The sequence below is a fragment of the Polypterus senegalus genome, chromosome 13 (assembly GCF_016835505.1).
Source record: "Polypterus senegalus isolate Bchr_013 chromosome 13, ASM1683550v1, whole genome shotgun sequence".
NCBI classification, from domain to species: Eukaryota; Metazoa; Chordata; class Cladistia; order Polypteriformes; family Polypteridae; genus Polypterus; species Polypterus senegalus.
The window spans coordinates 72,155,238-72,182,231 of NC_053166.1; the positions used below are offsets into that span (position 1 = coordinate 72,155,238).

A 26,994-nucleotide genomic window follows, 5' to 3' on the forward strand; every position below is an offset into this window, starting at 1 on the left:
TTACATAGCGGAGGGCCACCTCAATGTGCAACATCCACCTGGATGATTCGATGACAGCCATTTTTGTGCCCTGTTTGCTCAGCACACATTAATTATTAGGTGGTGACAAAGATAGCCAATTAGACCGTTCCACCACTGGGCTTGCGACTGTCCTGGGTAAAAACCAAGATCCTGGCCTTCATTGACGTCTTGGGCAAAGCCATCAGCAGGGTACCTGTCTGCGGAGAGAGTGTCAACCAGGTCAAGAGTCAAGAGGTTTACTTACGTCTCTGGTGACTCTTCCTATGAAGTCAGTAGACAGATTGGGAGAGCATGGGGGGATCATGAGGTCACTGGCAAGGGGTGTGTAACTCTCTTTGTAAAAGGACGAAGGTCCAAGTCCTTGGAGTCCTGGTACTTTCTGTCTTACTATATTGCAGCGAGACATGGACGCTATCCAGTGACCTGAGATGAAGACTGGACTCCTTTAGTACTGTGTCTCTTTGGGGGAATCTTTTGGTACCGCTGGTTTGACTTTGTGTCGAATGTGCAGTTGCTCATGGAGTTCTGAATGAGGCTCATCAGCTGCATTGTTATGGAGCATCAGTTATGGTACTATGGCCATGTGACGTGATTCCCCAATGGTGGCAACCAATGTTTGCATTATAATTTCTTTTCCTGATTTTTCATTTGAATCAGGCTTTCGTATCAGCTTCCCTTATGGCCTGTGTCTTGCTATGATCAAAAATCTTCCTGCTCTATCTATGAACTTCCTGAATGAACTTGACTTCCTCCGTTCATCTGTCTCCATATTTTTTAATCCTGTCATTCCATGTTAACATCCTTGCTCTTCTCTGCTCATTTCCTTCAGTTTCTTTACTTCTCCTCTCTACTTGCTTTGCTGGCTATGAAGTCGATCTTATTGTCACTTGCAGTCAAGTCTGTCGTTGATTCTCACTTGTAACTCCTTCTTGTTCTTGGTGACACTTCATTCCCATCTACACCTTCTCGGCCTTTGCTTATCGTCTAACTTGACTTTGTGTTTGTTTTCCTTGGCCTCCATACTGCTTTCAGAGTTGTGGTCCTTTCCTACAATTTTGGCTCCTGTTTGCTTTGTCCAGCACATTGTGATTCAGTGACCAGGCTTCTCTTCTCCTCAAAGTATCTTTTCTCATCCTTCAGTCCTCCTAAGCACACATACTGTATTAAAAAACATTTCCCCCTCCTTGAAAACTCCAGTGACATCTTTTCTTTAAGAAGGACTACTAAGCTACTAAGAGTGCAGCAGTTGTGGTGACACTAAGATTTTCATCGTCTCTCAGAGTAAGTTAAATCATTAATAATACAATATATTAAATGAAATAGAAATTTAAACAAGAAATAAACAGCTTACCCTCCTTACCTCCCCTTAAATCCCCTACCAAAGAGCATATAACAGATGCATCATCTGTTAAAATGACAAAAGCTTTGCACTTAATTACTGCAAATGTTCAACAGAGTGTAATTGCAGCCCACATACACTTAATGCTCCAACATCATGAAAGGCCCACAATGTCAGTCATGAAGCACCCATCGAATGCCCGGGTAACTTATGGATTAGGGTTGTGAAAGGGTTATGTGACTCAGAGGGTGTTTTGTGACTGATGTTGTGGGTGTTATGTGATGCTTTGGGTGTTACGTGACCTACATCATACCTGTTGCGGACTGCAGTTAGACCAAAATATTTGTGATGTGCCAGCTGTTGGAATGACTAATGCAATGCATTTTATTACTACATGTTGGTGCACTTCAGACCCCAATGCTGAAGTCTTCCTTGAATATTTAGATTTCATCCTGTCTTTGACGGATAGCACAGCTAGTAAAGTAATAACTAAATAAAATGATAATAAAAAGGACTATTCCTTACTGTTTACAGCCTCTTAATGCCAATTCTAAAATGTCTTTGAGACTATAATCAACCTCAAGACAGTTCAAATGCTCACTTCATCCCACAAAAGTCTACTGTCAAATTTTATTTGTCTCATGCAAATTATACACACAGTTCAACATGCAGTGAAATGCTTAGTTTCTCAGCTCCAACTAATGCTCAGAAAGAATATAAAGGACAATAACACTAATACATGACTTTATACAGTAAATATCAATAAAAATCATTATGCTAAACGAGTTCAATATTATGCACTATTGCAGAATTTTAAATATGCAAAAAATAACAAAGTTAACAATAGGGTATCATGTAGTTCTTGACACCTTCCTTATTGAAGATGCATATGGACTGTGGATAGCAGCTCCTCCTCAGTTTCTTTGAACTGGACTTTAGGCAGCAGTAGTGTTTACTGACCGCAGCACAGAGAAGAGACCATGTTGAGATGCTGGAATCATTGATCCTTTTCTTTGCCCCGGTGTGTAGATGTCCTCGAAGTTGGGAAGTGCACACCCAAGGATGCGTTCAGCTGACCGCATCACTCTCTGTGGAGCCTTGCAATCCTGTTGTGCGCTGTTCCCAAACCAGGCATTGATATTTCCTGTCAGAATGCTTTTAATGGTCAATGGTGTAGAAGTCCTTTAATCATTGGGAGGGCAGTCTGGAATCCCTGAGGGATCTGAGGTGGTAAAGGTATTGTTGTGCCTTCTTCACCAAGATGCTGATATGCTTGGACAAGGTCAGGTCCTCTGTGAAGTGGACATCGTCCACCTTCTCCTCCTGTTAATACTGAGGTGGTGGCTGTGCCTCTGCTGTTTTCACCCCAAGTCCACAATCAGCTCCGCATTCAGCAGACTGTTTCAAAGTTTCACGTCTTAAAGGCTAGCATTGTCTCCATCCTGGCCAGCTGCTACCAGTTTCTTCTACAATAACATTTATTTCTATTTCACATTTTTGTCTTTGCTCTCCATACACACTGCTCCAGATACATCAGCATGTCTCCAGATCTTTTCTTCATCGATTATTTCCTACAGATCCATATTTAATTTGTTCCAACACATGGTCTACTGTGAACTGCCCTTTACTGAGTGGTTTGGCAGACTCAAATGAAAAATTTATGTTAGCAGAGTCAGAACTATACACGAGAAAGAACAAACAATGTGCATTCGTAGCCCAGGCTTTGCAGGTAAGGCCTTTGCATAAAAGCACGCAATGTGCATTTGAATGGAGCCTTCTTAACCTGAAGATCTTCAACTTTATTACTCTTAAAACCTTCACTACCTGTTTCATTTATCCAGGGTCTCGGTTATCAAAGTGTAACATCCATCCAACTCTCTGAGTGTCCTTTTGATGTTTCAGAGATCTGGTAGAAACTCGCCCTGGATTAGATATTGGTCTATAAGCTGACAAACATCTCCGCATACTCAAATAAAGCAAGCCAATTTAGGAAGTCCTACTGTATTTGAGATATTGGGGCAGGGAGTATTTATGTGCCACACACTATCATGATTTTTAGTTTTAGCAGATCATCCAATGAAGGCTTAACATGTTGCAGTAGTGTCTTTTTTAAGGTTTCAGTCATAAATTTAATTTTACCTGGTTAGGTGAAGTGAAGAAGACCTGTCATCCCAGCCAAGAAGCCATGAAGAAGGGTGAGTATAAAGGATGAAAGTACGTCCCAAGACAGTTCTTGCTTGTTCTTCCTCACAGTCAGGAGGACAAATTAATGGATAGACTGGCATCCTATCTGGGTTGCATGATGGCTCCATGAATGGCAGGGTGGTCATACTGGAGGAAACTCAACACCAGGGATGGATGGGTGTTCTGACCTGGATGGGTGCTGCTCTCTGCCTCAGTGAAGAAGCAAGAATAGTAAATGGACAGAGACAAGGCTAACCCCCCTGAAAGTCAGCTGTTTCCACCATACACTAGGTGGCAGTGCTTCTATAGTGTGGCTCCACTTTGGATACCCACAGAGCTATATGGTACCTGTAGACCTGGAGGGCAACACAGTTGGACTCCTTGGGTGCTGCCAGGAGAGGACTTCTTTACTTTGGTGGTAGTTCCACGTGACCCAGAAGTGCTTCCTGAGTGCAACTTTCTGGAGTCCAACCTACTCAGGTGAGTCGGAGTCAGAAGAGGAGAAGGAGTGGAGGTTTGAAGGAGGAAGGAGGAAGAGGAAAAGAAGCTTGTGTGAAACCGAGAACTGTAAGAAGTGATTTTGCTAAATTAACAAGCCTTTTGAACCTGTGACTGTTGTTGGTCCAGCTGTGTCTGGGGTTTGGGGAACTACTATGCCCCTACGGGCCACAAATGCTATTGGATAAGAAAGGCTAAGCGTTAGAGATGTGCAGGTAAATAATTTGATGATGTTTAAGCTATGGTGGTTTTGACAGGGGTGGTGAGACTAACTGTTAAGCAGAGGCTTGGATTTTTACTGCATTAAATTTAATTTCTGAACCAGGCTACATTAGATTGTGTGGCACAAACCCATCTTAAATGCTATGCCAATCACCAGTGTCAGCTCCAGGAGGATATGGGAAGGGGGGGACTCAGAGCTCCGCTTGTGGGTCTGTTTTCTTCTTTTTGTTACTAGGCCATATACTGAACATACAGCAAGGAGACAGGTATGTATTTATGAATGATATCTCATTTTTTAAGCAAAAGTAACTGGCTGATTCTGAGACCCCAGTGTGATAAATCACATAAGTGTGCCCCCATTCAAAGTAAATGACTTTAAAGCCTGGATTCAGGAATGGGCCGGGGCTCAGCTGCTAGTCCATCATTTATTTCTGGTATTGTCGGGGCATTTTCTGTGCTTTTGGAAGATAATTTGTCTTTGGCCCTTCCTGTCTCTATTTGTTGTTATCCATTTGTTGCTTTTTAGAATTCAAGCACGTGATGGCAGGTCCAGAGACATAAACTGGGGAGCTCAGTTGGGCCTTTGCTAGAACAGTCCATCTGTGCTCTTATTCATAGGAATATTAAACGTCTGTAGACTTTTTTTTTAATGTTTTGGATGTTTTCAATACTATCTACTGGTTTTTGATCCTGTTTGGGTTTCCTGATTTTTGGTCTTCTTCCTGTTTTTGAATTCAGTTAATGTTTTTACACTGTCTGGATCTGGCTTCTCTACCATCTTGTTGTTATGTCACAGATTAAAACACAGATAAATAAAGGGGCGAGAAATCAGCTGGGCACTTCAGAGACAGCGATGCTTCTTGAGCTCTTGGAGTGTTGACTCACATTAACCTTTCACCTCATTAGTAATATAAAATGCAATAAACAATAACATGGTCAGCTAAAAATTGCATTTTGAACAGGCCGATACATTTTAATGTGTTTATTTCGCTGTTTGGTTCCATAGAATAATGAGAGCATCTTTAATTGGTTTTTGTAAACACCAAATAGCAGATCACTAGTGGGCTTGATTGTCTCTCAAAAATCTGACCGATAATTCACTCAAATGTAATAAACGGTGTGATGGTTGGATCATATTGAGTGGCGTCTCGGCTCGGTTGAAGTGAGGGTTCCTTACGTGGACAGGAGATCAGCCCTTCAGAAGCATGAGAAGAAAGCAGAGGACCGTCCTGCCTTGGCCAGCAAACAGGCACGAAATGCCAATGCAGAAGTGGGTACGCTGGTGTCCTGGCAATGTTGGGCTAAACCAGTCCAGTGTGATGGAAGGATAAGGGAAGCCGACCTGTCAGGACTACTAGCTCCCCTAATATGTTAGGTGGCAGCATATCTGAATGACACTAACTGTACAGACACCTGCAAGGTATGCTGGGAACTCTAGTCTCATGGGGCAGCCTTGTCTGGCTCCGTGGGTGTCGCCAGGGGGTCCTGCAGGGATGCAATGATCCCTACTTTCCATTTGACCCAGAAGTACTGTACAGTACCTCCAACAGGTTATACTCTAGCACTGGACTTTCTCCTGAGTCCAAGATAAAACAAACCATTCGACCTTATCCAGGCATGATGGAGTCGGGTGTGGAGGAAAAGAAAGAGATAAAGGAAGAAGAGAAAAAGGATTGTGCTTGTGCTTGCCTTAAGGTTACCTTTATTAAGGTAACTGATTATAATAAACCTTTGATTTGAACCTGGGATTTGTGTTCGTGCAGCTCTGTCTGGGCGTTGGGGGAGCTGCAATACCCCTTAGTGGTCACGACTAGGAAGAAGAAATGTTACATGGGAATTCAAAAAACTCTCAGAGCATGTGAGCACAGCAAAGGCAGCAGGACAGCGAAGGAGCAAAATGTCAGTTGCAGTGTGACTATGTACCGATTTTAGGAAGGATACTTTGAACGTTTGGATTGAGTTAGAGAAGAAAAAAAGCAGTCAGTTATTCTCCTTTCGTTTTTTACCAGTTTAATGTTATTGCTGAACTCTCCTCTCTACTGCCTGTCTCAGCCTTTCAATATTTTCTGCTGTTGTTACAATTCTTGATTGGACAAACAAACCTGTCCTTTACACTGCCAGCGGACTGAAGTTTATCGGACTACTTTACAACAGTGTCATGAATGGGAGTGCCCCCTCACTCAGGTACGTTAAACTTAATACAGAACTTCTTTGAACCTCGGTTGTGGATTTGAATTCTATTCATGGCTCAATGGTGAACACACGTGCATGGCCTCTTAAATTTCATTTAGTACAAAATACAAGCCCATCTCACGCAGCACCCTGAAAATTGTCACACCCTCATGTCACACTCGTTGTAAAAAACAGGCTTGTTTAAAAATTGTAGAAAACCCAAAGGCCCAGTAATGCACAAATCTAACAAATGAATAAAACCAAAAACAGTCACTGAATAACTTATTTACTTAAAATGTTTTAAAGAGTGTAAATATTGTTTTTAAAGTGAATTGATGTGACGACTGACTAACTGGTGTAGTGCCATTAAGAGGAGCAGACAAGAGAACCCATTTGAAGGCAGCGTCCATTGGTAGTGGAAGGAGAAGGAGTAGATCGCTTGATGATAGTCAGCCTTTTAATTATCTGCGTTGCTTTCGGAAGACATTTCAGTAAGGATCTCATTTTATTAACTCATCTTTCTCAGTAGGTTCCTGTCTGTTTGGTTTACATTAAAGTAACTGAAATAGAATAGTCCAATTTATAGATACAGTAAAGAGACAAATCAGAGACAAAGCAGAAACAGTATTGGGGCAGCTGAGGAGCAAACCTTGTATAACGGATGAAAAAATAAAAACAAATGTATTTTACAAATACCGTTCATCACGTCTTTTCAGACCAGACTCTAAGTGTCAACTGCCCAAGATGGTGGATCTTCAGGGTTTAGCGCATACCCAGCAGGGACAGGCAGGTCTAGGTCGGTGGACACCAGGAATGATGTCAGTTGTGTTAAAGCCGTCAGTCATCCGATCTGCAGATGCTGACACAACGGCAAGCCCTGGAGCGGCAGGAACTTAGCATCACTGGAGCCATCAAGCTGAGAGGATGCATGTGACCACATCAAGTATAGAAATATGACTTCTCTTGGATTGTTTTGTGGCTTTCTGCACTTTCTTGGTTTTAAAAGCTTTTGTTTATCATTTTCTCTTTTGGAAACTTTGCATGACGTTCCATTCAGTTGGTCCGTGAATGCAGAGAGAGTGCAAGGTTCTACGGTCTTTTGTTTCCAGTTTAGGTAAAAGACAGAAACTTCCTTGACGCCATTATTGTTGGGTTTGCTACACCATAACAATTAAACATGAGAAAGGAAATACATCATTGGCAGGCTGTTTACTAGCTAGATAGGATCCATCCACACTGCTACATTTACATTTAATAAAAGCAGACATTAGTCTCAGTTTTTGCCCTTCCTCTACACTACCCTGGCATTTTCAACCCCTGAAAATAAAGTCTTTTGAAAATGTCCTCCAGAGCCGTATACCTCTGATAGCACAGTATCAACATTCTAATTTGGACTTCAGAAAACACAGTTTTTCAAAAACTCAGTCTCTAATTTGTTCATGCTGATGATCACGTGACTCTTCCCTGATTGGATCCTGCTCATTACAACCTCTCGTCACATGAATGGTCACCCTTGACAGAAGAAAAAGATGGAGGGCATTGAGGAGTTGCTTTCCATGTCATTTGGTGTGTCGCATATTGTGGGCATCCAAACTGTGTTTTGTACAGTTTCAATGCAAATTATTTACCAATTGGTCCAGTTTAGTGTGAAGTCCCCTTTAAGGATGATCGTATGCCTATGTCCAGTGTAGACGAACATCTACGTCATATGTGCTTTCAGCTGTTTTAGTGCTGATGGAGATACTTTCATAAACAATGTGAAAATGCTAGTATGGATGGATCATATTTATTTAAAAACACATTCAGTAAAAACATAGTAGTGGAGACATAGCCTTAGAGTTCTGATTTGTCTAGGCATATACAAAACAGTTTTAACAATACCAAGCCTTGATGTCTTAACGTTGGTTTATATTTGACACTTCCACACTGTGCTTGAAGGCCGTGCAGTGAAAATGACAACAGAATTGAAGACACACCACCGGTGTTTCCACTGCACACAGCGCATGGAAAGTTTTCTGACTACTCGGTGATGCAGACAAGGTGCTGTGTATCCAAAATGGTGAATTTCAAGGAAAGCTTGATAACATCGATGCCAGAATGATGAACAAAAGGCTGATTATGGAGCAACAGGTCATCAAAACACAAAGAAGACATGCAAGAACATTTGAAATGCGTCTGCTCATCTTGTAGGTCCCCACTCATTTGTAGTTCCTTACCTGATTTTAGTCAATGAGTCTCACATTCCTTTTCTTCCTCTTAAAAATCAGTAATAGCAGGCACAGCTCTTCATCCATCAGCAGTCTCCCGCCCTCTGCCGTGACATTGTTAGTTGTGTCACACTGACCAAACACGGTCACTTACTGACCAGGAGAGACTATCAACGCACTAATCGAATAGACTGCAACAAGTATAAATGTGTTTTGGTTGCTCACAGCACACGCTTTGCAGTGTGGTGTCAGTAAGTATAAACCAGGCATTATATGTTGTCATTGCTCTCGTTCAAATGAACAACTTGTCCATGATGTGGTGCTGTCTTCTTCAGCTCACTTTGGGTGTGAGGCTGTTTGCTTTGCCCTCTTCAATTTCACGAGAAAAGCATCTGAGCACCCTGCTGTGATAAGCTGTCTTTCCAAGAGTTTGATGTGAAGCTTTGGTTTTTAACCTTCACTGTGGTTGAATCACTGGCAGCTTGACTTGGATCAGCTGTTTTTTGAGCCAATGATGCCTCATGAAGTTCAGGAGGACTTCTGGGATTGTCAAACTCCAGGAGCTCTAAGGAGATCATCCAGGATGCATAAAGATAGGTGCTTTATTTCCCAGGGATACTGAGGAGATGCATGCATCTTGTTTTTATGGCACGTCTGGGTGCAGGTCACTGGCTGCTCATAGATGTAAGAGTGTTTCCACTTGAGATAGCAAAATGTCCGCCTGGAGTTCCTTTCAGGCTCTTCTTGGGCTAGCAAAGTCTTTAGAAAAAGTGACTACAATGAGCAATAAATGGCGTTAGTAGCTATTTTTAGAGTGCTTTGAAACTGTTTTCCCCTTTTCTGACTTCTGTAAAACTCTTATGTTGTCAGGACTTCAGACAAAATTGAATATTCAAAAAGAGCACCTGAGTGAATGGGAGAAACCTTTTAAAACTTCCATCTACTGAACAAAAGTTGTACAATTACCCCGAGTTAAATTCATTCAGTTCAGGGATAATTAGAGTCAGTAGGTTAAACACAATCAAGATTACCAACAGCAAAGGCCTCCTCAGTGTACAACTGATTCATTTTGACCTTTAGCTTCAGATTGCTGGCATGAAGATTTAACAAGCATATAACATCATGAAAGCAGATAATTCCTGAAAGATTAGAATACCGTTTTTGATATCTAACTTTAATTTTGAGGTTCTGGGAGAGGAATAATCTCCAAACTGAAAACACTTGGAACAACAGTGAACCCCCTTAGTCGCAAGCCTTTCAAAATCATCCAAGAAATAACAAAGGATCCCAAATGACATCCAAACAACTATAGGTATCTTCAGCAAAGGTGAACAGTAATGTCTATTAACCGATAAGTTCAACTTTGGTAGGGCAAATATTTAGCAAATATGAGTCTGAGGAGGATGGATAGGGATAAACGTTTAAGTGCAGAGACAGTCGAGGAGCAGTGTAACAGATTTAAAAACATACTGCATATAATGCAGGATAATTACATACCTAAATTTGGAATTTAAACAAAATTAAAACAAAACTCTGCAGTAGGTTAAAAAAGAGTTAAAAAAGAAGCTGCAAAGGGAAAAACAGCGGTGAAAGTCATATAAGACTAATAACTAATAAAGTGAATTCTATGGTGTTTGAGAACACGAGGGCAGCCATTAAGAAGGATACTAGGGAAGTTAAAAGGCATTTAGAGAGGAATATAGCAGATAAGGCAAAAGACGACCCAAAGAGATTCTTTCAGCGTTTTAGTAGTAAAAGAGTAGTAAGAAGGACATGAATCAGGAATAATAAAGGGGAATTACAAAATACAGACAGTGAAATAGTGAATGCTCTAAATTAGCATTTTTCTGAGGTCTTCGCGAGTGAGGAAGAAGTGGATAACCTCTTAACGTTAAAAAGGACTACAAAGGAGATATTGAGGGATTTGGAAATTGTAGAGGGAGAAGTACTGCTCAAATTAAATAGGCTAAAATCAAATAAATCATTAGGACCAGATAAAATTTACCCTCAAATTCTTAAGGAGGTTAGTGAGTACATGTATAAACCATTGGCACATATTTTTAGGAAGTCACTGCACACTGGAGAAATTCCAAAGGACTGGAAAATGGCAAATATTATCCAGCTATATAAAATGGGTGACCAGGCAGAACCAAGCAAGTATAAGTCAGTAATCTGAACATGCATCACAGGAAAATTAATGGAAGGAATTATTAAGAATAAGATTGAGTGACACATGGCAAGAACAGGAGTTTTACTGAGCAGTCAGCATGGGTTCAGAAGAGGGAGGTCGTATTTTACAAATATGCTGGAATTCTATGAAGAAGCAAAAAAAAAACGTAGGATCAAAGTGGAGCATATGATATTTATTTGGACATTCAGAAAGCATTTGATAAGGTGCCACATGAGAGGTTGGGCATCAAAGTAAAAGAAGTGGGAGTTCAGGGTGAAGTTTATAGGTGGGTGCAGAATTGGCTCAGGCACAAGAAGCAGAGGGTGATGGTGCGAGGAACCTCATCAGAATTGGCCGATGTTAAGAGTGGTGTTCCACTGGGGTCAGTGCTAGGGCCGTTGCTGTTTTTAATATATATAAATGAATTAGGTAGGAATATAAGTAACAAGCTGGTTAGGTTTGCAGATGATAACAAGATAGGTGATTAGCAGATAATCTGGAATCAGTTAAATCATTACAGAGGGACTTGGACAGCATACCAGCTTGGACAGATTTGTAGCAGATGAAGTTTAATGTCAGTAAATGTAAAGTATTACACATAGGAAATAAAAATGTTAGGTTTAAATACACCTTATGAGGAGGATTTAGGAGTCATAGTGGACTCTAAGCTATCAACATCCAGACAGTGTTCAGAAGCCATTAAGAAGGCTAACAGAATGTTAGGTTATATAGCACGATCTGTGGAGTACAAGTCCAAGGAGGTTCTGCTCAAGCTTTATAATGCACTGGTGAGGCCTCATCTGGAGTACTGTGTGCAGTTTTTGTCTCCAGGCTACAAAAAGGACATAGCAGTGCCAGAAAATGTCCAGAGAAGAGCGACTGGGCTCATTCCAGGGCTACAGGAGATGAATTTTGAAGAAAGATTAAAAGAGCAGAGCCTTTTCAGTTTAATTAAAAGAAGATTAAGAGGTGACGTGATTGAAGTGTTTAAAATTATAAATGAAATTAGTACAGTGGATCGAGTTCATCAAGAACATGGGGACACAGTTGAAAATTTGCTTAAGGTAAATTTTATACCAACATTAAGAAGTTTTTCTTCACACAGAGAACCATATGGACACCTGGAATAAGCTACCAAGTAGTGTGGTGGACAGTTAAGACTTTAGGGATTTTTGAAACTAGATTTGAGCTTTGTTGGGTTGAATGGCCTGTTCTCATCTAGAATGTTTTACTGTTCTAATGACTCCACAATCATAAAAACAATGGGAAAAATAAACTTCATCAGAGAGAAACAAGGCAGAAGCCATAGCTAACCAAGAAGAATATGAATGTTCATCTCTCATTCGCCATGAAGCAACATGAATGATCCCCCAAGTCTTTTGGGGGTGTACATAATAGACAGATGAGAGAAAAGTGTGTCTCATTATGTCCAGCAAACAGATGGCACAATACGAACAAACATGGCAGTTATTGTGTGATTGAAGGGGGGTGTTTAGGCTGACTCAGGACCTGGACAATTTGCAGTAAATTAAAAAATCATGAATTCTGCTCCATATAAGAACATTCTTAAGGAAACTTTCCCATCATCCATTCCCAACCAAGCAGTTAAATTATAGCTACAGTATGATGTGCAGCAAGGCAGTGATCCAAAAAACAAAATGCAAGTGAAACTTGGAATGGCTGTCCTAGGGAGATATAATCAATGTTTGCCTTGGGAGCTTCTTTTTTTCTAGCTTTCCAGTTTGGACACCCATTAGAGAGTCATTTGTACCCAAGTGGTCCCTGTCATTCCTCTGCCAATGTGTGTCTCGCTCATTGTCATATTGACCTGTCCTAAAGGACTGTCTTGTATTTGGCAATGCCTTCCCAGCTGGAGGACCCCCTTCATTAAAGACATGACAATGCCAGCATAATGTCCAGAGAGAAGCTGCAAAATAGGAACTATTAAATGCATTTGTTACAGTTATCATGCTGAATTCCTCACACAGCATTGGGTCTCCCGTGCTCAAAAATATGCAAGCCAGAAGCCAGGAAATGCCTCTTCACAGAAATGTAATCGTCATCTGGATATAATGAGTCATGTAGTTGACGCAGATACTCTGATGACTTTCAAAAATCTCCATGTGAGATATTAGGATAAGAAAGTGATAAGCCGGCCTAGCAAGCTAGGTAAAGTGAAGAGCCTCACCTCCTTTGTAAAGGATTTTCACTAGAAGTACCAGCAGTAGTAGCATCAAGTGTAGCGTAACCTCCACTAACTTTATGAGCACATCTCCTGCTGAGCAGCAGTGCATGTAGCACATTAAATTCACTTCCCACCTTATGCTTCTTCATTAGCCTTAGCATCTGTGAACCTGAAGTTCCTCCATTTTGTTGAATGAATGCTTAAGTTATTACCTTCTGTCCTGTCTTTCATTGCCCTGAAGTCTAAAACATTCTTTTGCTTCTACTATGAATATCATAAATTGATTTGTAAGGTTAATTGTCAAAATGTAATTATATCTGTCTTTATGCTTAGCATACCTGCATCCAAACCATCAAGACTAACAGACCACCATGGCGCTGAACATTAGGTGATTTTCAGGCAGTTTCCTATCCCAATTCGGGTTTGGTTCTCTATGCTGTCAGGACGGACCCCTCAATCAGTTTGGATGCGTTCAATAAAGTGGGCTTCTGTATTTGACTACCTTCTTGTTTGTCATGGCACTGGGCAGTGGTGATACGTTGCAGGTTTAGACTCTAATGAAACTGTACAGTCTGTTGAAATATTAATATTAAATTAGACTTTACTTTTCTCTTTTTTTTAATACATCCTACATTTAGTTCGGTGTTCATGCCAGTTACTGATGCCAGGTCAGTTTTGGCTGGAGATGGATGGATGCGCTGGTGGCTCTGAGGCTAAGGATCTGCGCTGGCATCCCGAAGGTTTCCGGTTCGAATCCCTGTCACTGCCAAAAGAGATGCTACTCTGCTAGGGCCTTGAGAAAGGCCCTTAACCTTCAATTGCTCCAGGGGCGCTGTGCAATGGCTGACCCTGCGCTCTGACCCCAAGGGGTATACGAAAAGATGAATTTCACTGTGTGTTGTCCTGTATAACTATGTATGTGACAAATAATCAATTAATTAATTAAGAATGTGAACTGCTCTTGACACTCAAAAGTGTTCACTAAACTGTGTTGTCCTCAGATTAATAAAGAAATTGCTTTCTAAATTTCAGCTTTGTTTCATTTATTGGCGGGTGGCACTGCTGCCTTGTAGTAAGGAGACCTGGGTTCGTGTCCAGGGTCCTCCCTGTGTGGAGTTTGTTTGTTCTCGCCGTGTCTGCGTGGGATTCCTCCTATAGTCCAAAGACATGCAGGTTAGGTGGACTGGCAACACTAAATTGGTTTACAGGTGTGTTTGCCCTGTGATGGACTGGTGCCATGTCCAGGGTTTGTTCCTGCCTTGTGCCCTATGCTAGCTGGGATTGGCTCCAGCAGACCCCTGCGTCCCTGTTCAGGACTAGGTGGGTTAGAAAATGGTATAACATTTATTGATGACTCTAGTCTCTGTGTTGTCACGCTTACAGACTATGGTGACATTCTAAGTTGCATGTCTTACCAACAAAGTGTTGCCACACTCCAGCGCCATGATAACCAAGAAAGTATCAAAATAAATTATGTCACTTTATTTAAATGAATAATCGACTATTATTCAGGTTCAAAGATGGATAGATATAAATAACGTAAAATAAAATTACATAATAATGCCAATGACTGCCTTGAGAGGCAAAAACAGGAAGATCAGGAAGGTTCATTGAAGAGGATGGCAGGGTTCTCTACAGGGCTCTGCATATCATCTACTAATGGAGCATTCATTCACCAGGCAGGCCCGAATGATAACCCCTTTCAAGTGTGGGGGATTCCTGCTCAATTTATTCAAGTATTCAAGGTGAGTGACAGTTGGAAACAAAGGTGACATCCAGAGAGTGCAGTAATAGGGGTGAGAGAGCAATCGGGACCACAGCCTCTGTTGCAATGCTGAAGAAGAGCAGCCTTGTCTTGGCCGCACTCACCGAGCGCACAGTGTGGTGGAAGTTTGGGGCCGGCGTTAGGAGGGGGTGGTGTTGTTTTTTGTTAAGGTTTCACACTTTATAGCTCGAGAGTAGCCGGCTTCATTAATTGTGCTATTCCGATTGTTGTTGCTGGCCTGGTGATGACAAATTTGTGGTTGTTATATTGTGTTGCTGTCCCCCTCTCCCCCTCAGACTGCTGCCTCCTCCTCCTCCCTGCTCATTTGGGTTCGATCGCATGAGCTGTGACATCTTGCGCACCCAGCGGCTGAATCGTTTCATCTGATAACCTCTTATCAAGCGAGTGCAGTCATCAGAGAGCAAGCCACCAGCCACATCCCAGAGCAACTTTCTCAGCCAGAAATGTAACAGGCCAGCAAGGGTGTTTTTTTTTTTTTTTAACTTTTTTCTTTGTTGAAAAAACTTCTTATTTCATAAAACAAAGTTCTTAGCAGTGGCAGCTTGTTTAAGCTACCCTACAACACATTAGGACTGGTCTGTTGTTACGAGGAGGGCACTTCACCTCAAACAGGAGTGTGAACACAACTAAAGAGTGGATTAAGACTGAGGGTCTGTGCTGTCCCACTCATGCACACCTGGGATTGTCTGAATTGGTTTGCAAAGCCCCTTGGAGATGACACTTTCCCTAAGTGGCACCTGTGTGGAGGACGGTGGTGTGAGGAACACCTGTAACACCTCCTCCATTTCTCTTCTCTTCTCTTCTATTTGTCTTCTGGATGAGAGCAGTCAAGATCCTCCATGAAGCTTAATTATGCGACAGGTTTTTTTGTCTTCATTGTTTCACTTTTGAACAAACTACACAAAGTAGCATGGCATACACATTTTAAAACCTGCTTCATCAAATTCAGGAATGTGGCGGTCTGTAGCCTATCAGGCAGGCACTAACCCTGGATGAGGTGACAGTCCATTGCGGGGCACATTTTCACTTAGAATCTCCTGTTAAAACTTAATATGCACGTCTTCCAGATGAAGCAGAAAACAAAAAGACCCCAAAATAAATTAATGTACACGTGTAGAGAACATGAAAAAATCCACCTAAACAACAACAGGGCATGTGACTTGAAACCATACTGCCCCTCACTTAGTGTTATCCAAGGTTTGCCGTTAGATATGTCCTGCTGATAGCCAACCTGGGATTGTCAACCTGAGAGTGTGGGGATGGTCTGCTGTAAATGTGGGGTCCCCAAGTGGCTCTTTATTATATTATGTCATTTGCTAAACCTCTTAATCAAAGTCAGAGGCGTGGGGGGTGCTGGAGCCTATCCCAGCTAGCATAGTCCGCAAGGTAGGAACAAACACTGAACAAGGTGCTAGTCCATCAAAGGGTGTATTATATTATATTATATTATATTATATTATATTATATTATATTATATTATATAGTCCTCCATCTTCTTAACCCACTTATCCAGGGCAGTATATGATATTATGTTTGGCACAGTGCAACAAGGGCTGCTTCTGGTGTCTCCCAGATCCAGGGTCCTGGGCTTCAGTCAGTCAGTCAGTCAGTTTCTGTGTAGAGTTTGCATGTCCTCCCCCTGCTGGCAGGGGTCTTCTCAGGGCTCTCCTGCTACATCTCTCAGACATGTAGGTTAGGTTGACTGCCTACTGTAAATTGGCCCCATTTTAGTGTGAGTGGGTCCTGTATTGGAACATACAATGCTGCAGGGAATGGGCTCTAATTCCCCCAATTAATATTAATCAGCTTATATTATATTATATTATATTATATTATATTATATTATATTATATTATATTATATTATATTATATTATATTATTCTCAAACCCTCATATCCAGTTCAGAATCCAGGCAGCATTGGACACAAGTCCTTAAACAGCCAGTCCAGGGTGCTTGTCTACCACACACCCACACAGGCCCAGTATGGCACCACCAGTTAAGCAAACATGTCTCACAGGATGTGCCCTCTTCTTTCTAGGTGTTTAGTCTTTACACTTTCTTCTCTCCTTAAGGCCATTGACCAGTGGGATTCACAGCAGAAATTACTTTTCCTTTTGTAAGTGATTGTGCTGAAGAGTTTGGACCCTTTAGTGAGAGGCTGACTACAGGGCTGAACAGATTGTGGGACACACAGAGAGCCAGGGATTGAAGTGTGAAGCCCAGACCTGCCACCGGTTCTTCACAATTTTGTACATGTAAGTTCTTCTCCTAGTTCTTTGACTTCCATCTTCCATACTGAGTATAAGGTTGTGACTGTCCTGCAGTGGATGTGCCGTCCTCACCAGGTCTTACACCAAATGTCCCAAAGACATCAAAGAATGAAAAATCTGTTATGGGGCAGGGCAGGGAAAATTCTTACATCTTGGAAAGCCAGATAAGAAATTGCAGTGATGGCACACATCAGATCAAAACATGCAAAAAAGTGTCACTTGTAAACATTGACCACATTGTGTTTGCCCTGGACACAGGCCACAAGAATAAAAGGAGTTAATGGAAAGGGGTGCAATGAAAAAGCCCATGTCTGTGGACCTGCCATTTTACTGTAGCTTGCTACAAATGAACAAAATGGTGAAGGGCCTTCCACAGACTGACAACACATTAGGCCCAGCATTCACCATCCTAAGGAATTCAAAACACATGAGAGCCCTGGCCCTTCAGCGTGAGGCGGACTGTAGTGGTGAAAGGATCGGGGGGTGCGCCATAGTCTGCTCTCTCCCACCATTTTCTTTGATGATCTATGAGGCTGATATTGGAATGAGGGAAACAGAGGACTTTGACCGAGGCAATTACAAGTGAATTAAGGAGGAGGAGGAAGAAGAAGAATGCAATTGCACGTTTTGCTTAACAAATTAGGCACTTGCCATTAAACAATCCTGCAGTGTCTCACTCTGAAGGCTCACTGCTGCGATTTCTGTTAATTGATAGGAGAGCCAATTTGCATTTATATTCTGGGAACTGCTATCTCACCGCAATGATTGCAGCATGGAACTTTCCTTGTTTGAGTTGCACTGCTCATGTCTGGTGGTGTGCTAATCAACATGTGAGAAAAAACATGTGATGTGAGAAAAACACCTGCTCTTTCATGGTGTGGCAGTTCTTAGAGAACTTAGAGTGTCTACTTGGCTGCCCGACATCACCCACATGATAAGAGCATTTCAGGGGTCACTAGTACCCTTTTTTTCATTGACAGGCCATTGCAAACTTTCTTCACAGTATGTGTCAGCTTTGCATGGCTTTTCTCTTTCATTTTTGAATCGATACGGTGGCTCAGTGGTTAACGCTGTAATCTTACAGCTCCAGAGTCCTGAGCTCACATCAGCTTTGCCTACTTTCTATGTGTCTGTGAGGATTTTTTCTTTGGTATTCTTCCTAATCCTATAGACATACAAGATAGGTTCAATGACAGACTTAAATTAGCCCTGTGCCTCGTGGTGGACTGGCACACCATCCTTTGTTGTGCCAAGTACTGTTGGAATAAATTGTATCCTCCTGCAACCATGAACTGAATTAGGGGTATAATAAGTGGCTGATTAAATGATAAGGCGAGAAATGAGCCGAACAGGATGAGAAGAAACGAGAAGAGTCACTGGTAAAGCAGGAGAACCTCAGTTGAATTTGAAATCTGAAAATCACACTACCTCTGGAATATGCCATGTTTGTGCTTCAGTGTAAAGGTTTACTAGCAAGGCCAAAGGGATTGGACATTTTGACAAATCAAGTTGTATGGTGTGTACATTGATCTCACAGAGATGGCTGACACAGTAGTTTGTGTTCCTCCCACACGGGGTTAGGAATTGAACACCGGTCCTCAGACCTGCCACTTGCTGTTCTCCTTGTGCTCATGGGAGTTTTTCCTCCTGATTCTTTGATTTCCACCTTCCTGTCAGAGACCCAAAATGTAATGAATGCGGGGTTACGACTATCCTGCAATGGAATCGGTGTCCTTGACAAGACTGGTTCTTGCTTTATACCAGATGATCCAAAGGGTGCAAGTCAATAAAGATTTGTACATCACTGAAAAGTAGATAACAAATTGCAGTAGTGGCACACATGCAGATCCAACGTGCAAAACAGGTGGCGTCATGATGCCAAACTTGTTTCTCAAAACTTCCTCTGAATGCATTTGAAACTTTTCTATGATGAGTTGGGCTGGTAATGCTAGACAGATGTGCCAGTGAAGACCTGAGTGCAAAGCTTACCACTTTATGTGACCTTTGGTGAAGCAGGCGGCTCAGAAGAAAGATTTTAAAAATCCTTGCAAGCCAATATTGTCCACTACAGTAGGATTATGAATAATCTCCTTCTGGTTGAATTGACAGAGGACCCTGAAAGATGAAAAATCTGTTTGTACCATGTGAAAAATTATTACATTTTAAACATGTAATCTTAGAATGTTCATCGCATTGCATTGGGATTTATTGAGTGTGTGGCCTGCATGATGGCTTTTAACATCCACATGCTACTAGAAAATTCCCAGCTCAGGCCAACAGAATAAATATCAGTTTAAAGGACACAGACAGAAATGTTGGGACAGATGTTGTTAATAAAGGGGAGTAGGAGTGTAGCTTGAAAGCTGGGACTGGAGAGGAGCAGCACAATCAGACCACCTTCTGGTCCAGCTTTGGATTTTAACTAACATCCATTCTATACATCCCTGTATTTTCATAAGAAGATGGAGTCTGTCACAACTGCCGTAAGACTGCGGCAGGATGGGACACCTGACCATCACGAGACATCATCACACCTACATTTACTGAGCCAACTAAGAATGGCAGATCATCCAGGCAGAATCTTTGGGGGGTGGCAGCAAAACAATGCAAACATGGAAAGATCATCTAAACAAGATGGCGGCCAGTGGGTGTGAAGCCTCAATGCTTCCTGCTGCTCTGCTGTGCTCTCCATTCTGCAATGTTACAGTGGGTTCACTCAACAAATTCCCTCACTGGCACCCACTTTCACATTTAAAAAGTATTCACATGGAGCTAATTATAAGTCTGTATTTGGGGTCCAAATTCATATACAAGGGCATTACATAAAACACCTTTCTTGCTAGATAGACTTTTATTTACTTGGTTTATTCAAGTGCATGCCTATGAAATGGGAAGACCACCATACACTTAGGTGAGTCAGCCATATTTTTCATATATTCAATGCCCTATTTCCTCTTCCTTTTAAGGGATTTTCCTTGCATTTTGTGAATCCCTGACTCCCCGCTTTTCATGTTGCCTTTTCCTCCCTTGATTCATAAGTTGCTGGCTTCTTCTCACTATGTTTGATGACATATCTGGTGCTTTTGCTCTGGTGGGTGTAGGATTACAGTTGCAACCAAATTTGAATCCACCTTGGGGTAGCTGTGGCTCCAGTCTAGGATATCAATTTTCTATGGTACAAGTTGTGACATTCTACCAGAGCACGGCCATGCACGCATTTGTGCATGGGGTACCACAGACTAGAAAATCAAAAAAATAAGTTTACAACAAATGAAACTTTCATTGAACAAGTTCTGACGAACCCCAAAAATGTCATCGTTTTTTGTAAATCGATGTTTCATGAAGATGATTCCACTGATCAAAAAGAGCTCAAGTCAAAGCCTTCCCTTTTACAGAACGGCCTAAGAAAAATAGGATGACAATCCAATTGGCAAAAACAGCTTGGCGACCAAGAAAGAGAGTAAAATCCACACTAGCAATAGAGAGTACAATGTGTTCAGACAATGACTGCCAGGGGATGGCATTGTGATGTAGTGTCATGGGTGAGGACTACCATTAGACCATGAGAACTCTTCTATTCCATCTACATGACAGAAAAAGTCGCATAGGAACTTAATACCTGTCTTGAGCCTATCAAATGGCAGGAGTATCTGACTTTTCAAGAAAAGGACACCATTGACCTGTAGATACTAATCCTGTATATAGAGATCCATGATAGAAGCAAATGATTGCTGAATAGCAATGAGTTCAGCAAATAGGTACCAGGAATTGTTTGCCATAGTTTTGTGATATGGAGTACATAGTGAGGACTGCCAAGAAACCTTTCATACCACCTACATGGCAGCAATAAGCACATATGACCTCACTGATGTGTTGAAGGTCAAGCAACCGACCAAATGCCAATGAGTTTTTAGGAAACACCAAGGGGATGTAGACAACTGGGAGGCTGTTATTACACTTCTTCCAAGTCAGCAGGTGGCAGCACTGCCTTATACAGATAACAGGAAGCCGAAAAACCTTTTGGAAACAGAGGGCACTCTAATCTGATGGCTCTGTAGGATGAAAGGACAGCTCTGACCACAAACGACTCCAGAATATTTAGGAAATGGGCATCACCCATAGAAGAGATGCCAGTCTTTCACAGGGCACTCATTCAAACAGAGACCCTAAAAATGATTCTGAGATGGGGCTTGGCATTCTTCATTTACTGGTTAACTAGTTAGCTCGGAGTCAAGAGGTGAGTTGGACAAAGGCTGATGGGTTTAGCAGGAAAAGAGGACTAAAACTGCAATGAAAAAAAGAAAGAAAGAAAGAAAGAAAGAAAGAAAGAAAGAAAGAAAGAAAGAAAGAAAGACCATTAAGACAGTGGGTTTATTCTGTGCTCTCCCTGTGACCCTTCCCTTGTGATCTCTTTTGACAATTTGAGGCAGCATGTGGTAAGTCATCAAAGAGTTCTGTGTACATTTAAACTTCCCTCTACATATTTTTAATAATGAAAATTTGATGCTGTGATATCTATCTTTATGGGGTGTTCACTTGATGGGAGGACAACATGTAAATACAGCCCATTCCTTTTAATCTTTTTTATCAGCAGGTCTAATAATGCTGCTTTTGTCTCCTTTTCCCTACCATGGTGTGTACCATCTCTAAATCACCCAGGCTTATGGTGGGCTGGCACCATTTTGAACTGATAGACTGGATGACACAGTAGGTGGACAGCTTTAACTTTCTGCCAAGATGTCTTTTTCTGAGTTCTGTGTCTCATTTTGATCTGGTCAGCAGGTTGGCATGCTGCAGGATGGTAGAGTGAGGCACTAGAGGTGTGCCATCTCATTTTCCAACAATAATCTGTCTTCTTTCTTTGGTGGTAATTCAGTTACAGCTGTGTGTTCCTGTACGTGTGATACATGGCTGCTGGCTGGGCTCCTTGGGCTGAGGGTTCAGCATATCAGAAGAAACATCTAACCATAGATGACGTTCAAGTGATGCAGTCATTTTTGTCCATGATTGGTAGGAGAGCATAGTAGGGGCACATTAAATAAACTGAGCACCCCAATTGTTATATCATGGAGATTCCTCTTAGTATTTAGCAGCTGTCCTCTAATTGGACAGGGCCTCAACATACAAGTGTGAATGGGCCAAAATCCTACCAACTGAGAAAGCGCCTGACCACTTGTGTCTGACCACTTTAAAATGAAGACTTAGCTCAGTCTGTCAGTTCAATATGGTACCAGATCACCATAAGCCATTCACAAATCAAGCTTGTTGTGTGTGTGTGGTTTTTTTTAGTGAATATAGTAAAATCAGCTCTCGGGCACATAACTGTGGGTGAATGCTATGACATTGCATAGGCAGAAGTGTAGATGACAATGCAAAAGAAAATATATAAATACTGTACGCATAGAATATATAAATTGAGTGGGTGAAGTGACATCCTGACTGCAGTCGGGGACAATCTCCCACCCAAATGGCAGGCTGTAATGGAAGGAGTGCAAGAATGGAGTCACATCCCGGCTAGGAAGATCCTATGTTTCTGTCCCAGTAGGGAGGAACAATAGATGTGCAATTCCTTCCTTCAGAATGAGAAGTGGCAGTGCTGCTCTCAGTTTGGATGCCCACAGGTAAGCATGGGATTTATAGTATGGAAGGACAACCCTATCAGTGTTCTTGATTGCTGCCAGGTGGTGATGCCAGGAGATGACCTCCCTGTTATGGGCAGCCTCCATGGGACCCAGAAGTGCTTCCATCATGCAACTCCTTGGACAAACAATAAAGGAGGCGTCTTGCCTCAGTCAGGCAGTTGGGAGGTAAGGGTCGAAGGTTGTCTCTTGGAGTGTGGAGGGACATCATTGGATTCGTGTTTTGGATTTGTGCTTGTGATAACTGTTGTTTGGAAGAAGAACCTGCAAAATGTACTTTTGTATAATAAAAATACACTTTATTTGAGCCCTTGACTAAGTCTGTGTACTTGTGTCTGGAAACAGGGGCTCTGGGATGCCCCCTACTGCTCACAATATATAAATTGTTTTGTCCACCAGTAGAAGGGATGCAGGTCCATCACATGACATCCACTCCAGTTGATGTCCTCACCACCGACCTGCAAGAAGAACCTTACACAAGTACGTGGAGTTGGGGCCTCTTCAGGTATCATAAAATATAAAGTAGGAGCCCACCCCAGAAGGGATACCAGTTTGCCACAGAGCACACTCACATTTAGTCTTCAGGTCGCCTAATAGGACATCATTGGCCTGTTGGGAGAACTTCTGCACAAAAAGGGAGATAGCTGGAGCCCATCCACAATGGCAGAAGTGGATTACTGCTGAACGGTAGTGTGTTTGGGAAAGGGCCACTATGGAATGGAGTAACATGGTGATGACAATCAGGGTGAGGGACTTCCAGGAAACCAGGGGACATCTTAGAGACCACCTGCATGGCAGCAGTGGACACATAATCATTTATTGAAGGTAAAGCAATGTGTTAAATGCCAGGAATGTTTCAAGATGTTTCAAGAAACAAGGAATAGATACACTGGTGGGATGTCAGAAAACCTCCATATCAGCAGGTGGCAGTACAACGATAAACAGCCAAGAAGCTGACCAGGCTCTTTAAATGCGTGTCAAGGTTACTGATCTGGTGGAAATGGGCACTCTAATCTGATGGCACTTCAGGATTAAAGGACAACTCTAACCCCACAAACAATTCCAGGATCTGTAGGAGATGGGCATCAGGTGCAAAGTAGGAACCAGAAATAGAAGGGATGCCAGTCACAGGGCACTCATTCATATATCAGCTCTAAACAGTCTAATAGCACATGACTGGCCTGAGGAAAGAAAATCTGCACAAGTATGAGCTGAAAGAAAGGGATGGCAGTCTGTCTTCCAAATCCTAACTGTCTGACAATTGGCCAATCTGAAGACTCCAGGTATCCATCTAGTACATCACTGGCCTGTGTCAGTAAACCCTACACACATGAAGATCTGAAACCAACCTCAGCAGCATTAGATGCAAAGTGGGAACTGACCCTTGAAGGTATGCCAGTCCATCATGGGGTGCCAAGACTCTAATCAGTCTAATAGTAGGTCATGTCTGCAAAAACTGCACCCACATGGGGAACTAGAGCTTGTCCCACCACAACGCAGGAACTCAGTCCTAGGAGGGATGCCAATCTGTCTTATAGCACACATCAGCAGTTACTGACAGCAGGCCCATTTAGAGACTCCAGTTAATCTAACAGCACATTATTGCCATGAGCAGAGGGAGCTGGAGCCAATCCCAGCAGCATTAGGTGCAGAAGAGGAAGCATTCCTGGAAGGGAGTTTTGTCTGTCTAAAAGCACACATTCATGTTCAGCAGAGGCACTCAGTACCTTAGGTGACCTATGTAATCACCCCCCCAAAACAAACAGGTTACCTAAATCTGATGATACTGAGTGGGCACTGTTAACTGCTGGGTGCCTTAACATTCAAGGTATAAACACAAAGGGGTGTATGCTGTGGACATTGAGGAGGACCCCCCACACACACAGGTCTAATAATATCGACCACCTGCAATAGACCATGAGGGATGACCCGCCTAGAGCTCCAAAGGGGTTTTGACTGGCATTGACTGCCAGCAAGTGTTTTTCAGAGACTCCAATGAGTCTAATGGCCAACACAGAGCAGAGGGGTCTACATAGTCTACATAGATACAGGGAGGCCTTGCAAATGTGACATAGAAGGCACAGACATGGGGTGCAAGTACTGAGTTCAATAACTTTTTCATTAATGTCAGTTTCAATATAGCTCCTTTCACAGTCAGCACTATCATTGAGGGCTCTGTGATTATAGCAATCTCCACTGTACAGGCTTCTTTGTAGTTTCCCTTAAACTCCTACTGCTGAAAAACACTGTAAAATCTGAACCCAGGACTTGCTGTACAAACCAGCAATGGCAGACAGAAGGTTGTGTTACTTGGAGTTTTTGTTTTCCTCTTCTCTGTTGTCAACTGGCCAGATCTTCCATTAATAAGATTTTAACTACATTCCTGCTGAAAGTTCTAATGGACAGAAATGTGTTTTCCCTTGCTAAATTACATTTATAAATCAGCATAAATGTACTAAGGTTGTCTTCAGTGAAGTGCACTAGATAAAAATGAGGTGCATTAAACTCCATCAACCTGGGTAAGACACTATGGAGGTCTGGGAAACCAAGAAAATGCAGACGCCTGTGGACAACAGGGCTCTTTCAGTGTACAAAACAGCAACAAGTCCTTTTTTGTCCTCCTCATAACTCCTGCCTCCTTTAACTTCCACAGAGCAAGTAAAAGTTTACAAAAAGGGAAGAAGAAATGAATTAATGAGAGGCTCAAGGGGGAGGGCTTCTGTCCAGAGCAGCAAATAAAACCCTGCAGACTGGACCCTTGGCCCTCCCACTGTACCCTGCCACTTAACCTTAGGGGCTGCCGGCAAGAAGAGCAATCCAGGGCTGCGCCGTCACTTCTGCACCACCTCTGCCTCTTGCAGCCTTCCTATTTGTCTTCAGCAAATTATATGAGAGTTCAGAAATTATATTGTGGAGGTCATCTGTGTGGAGAGAAAAACGTCCAAGTCTGACTAATCGGGCAGAGAGAGAGAAGGTGAGCCACTCACTTAATTAGAATTGTGCTGTCATTATGGGGACATCCTCGGGATTAGAAGCAGAAATGGTATCCGTTCTAACTGGCTTGCCAAAGTCTTTCTCTTTGTAAAAAGTTGCACTGCATGTACAGTACTCTCCTTCACTTTTTGTGCTTTTTTATTATTTGTATAAAAGGTAGTGCTGGTTTGTGGCAGCACTTCTTCAGTTTTTGTATTTAAAAATGGTGTCTGTTAAAGTGGTGAAAGGTGAATTATCAGTGCACAGTCAGTGAAGGGACGATGTCAGCTTAGTCACAGTGGTACTTTATTTATGTACAAAACACTTAAGAAAATGTCTTAGGGGCAACATTGACGTCACCTATTTATTTATTTATTTGATTTTATTTTAAATAAATGCAAATGCATTAAGGCTTTAGTCAAAAGGCTCTCAGATGTTTAGTTAACAAGTTGAAGGAAAGTTACTGGAATCCATTAAAGTCACACACCTTTCATTAATATCCAGAGTAAAAAAATCCTAGCAATTTTGGAATTAGAGCATAAATAGCAACATTAATAAATGCTAATCTTATGTCATTCATTATGTTTTGTGTATTTTACACCCATCATTAAAAAGTCTCCAGTTTGCCTTCTGAAGAGTTGTGACACCCTATTGTAGCCTTATTAGTATGATGCATTTTGTTAAAGGTAATATATAAAATAAAGATGGACGCATTGAAGCTACAGGTGGCAGGTGACTGTCACAGAATACAGTCTGTCTGCGTGAATGCACTGGAATTGTAACATGTGTGGACACGACTGGTTGTGCTGCTTTTCTTTTACATTTGGGCCATTCAAACAGAACTCATAACTGCTTTTAAACAGACACACGAGTTTACCAACTGGAAGACAGTCATTCTGGTTGTGGGGGTCAGGGTGTTAAATTATATTGAATTTATTCTTATTAAGTTGGCTTCCATTTAGGTTCATTGTAATATTATCACAAGTAGTATTACAGTAAGCATTACAATTTAATTCAGATATGGGAATGGAAACAAGAAATGTAACCATGAAAGCAATGAAACAGCATACAATATATGCAATATGCAAAAAGATACGCGTGTATATACATATGTCTAAATTATATATATATATATTATAAAGAAAATGCAATACATTCATATTATCTATGTGTCTGTAGATATATTTGTATATATATATATATATATATAGTAAAATATATAATAAATGTATAACAGAGCCAAAGAGTGGGTGTGTCTATGTATGTAAACAGTGTACTTATATATATACAGTATATAGTATTTATGTCTGTCCCTCTGGAATTTTT

At 41.7% G+C, this 26,994-nt stretch overlaps 1 protein-coding gene and 1 long non-coding RNA gene across 4 annotated transcripts in view; one reads left to right on the forward strand and one right to left on the reverse strand.

Moving 5' to 3' along the window:
- The window catches only part of LOC120541973, a 39,516-nt gene that overhangs the window by 11,993 nt on the left and 529 nt on the right, over nucleotides 1–26,994 (reverse strand). The window lies entirely within an intron of this gene.
- Nucleotides 25,484–26,994, forward strand: part of gata1b (GATA binding protein 1b) — a 44,007-nt gene continuing 42,496 nt past the window's right edge. For both annotated transcript variants that reach the window (XM_039774001.1, XM_039774002.1), the window contains exon 1: nucleotides 25,484–25,669. The gene's annotated coding sequence lies outside the window, so the exon portion shown is untranslated. The remainder of the gene's footprint in view (nucleotides 25,670–26,994) is intronic.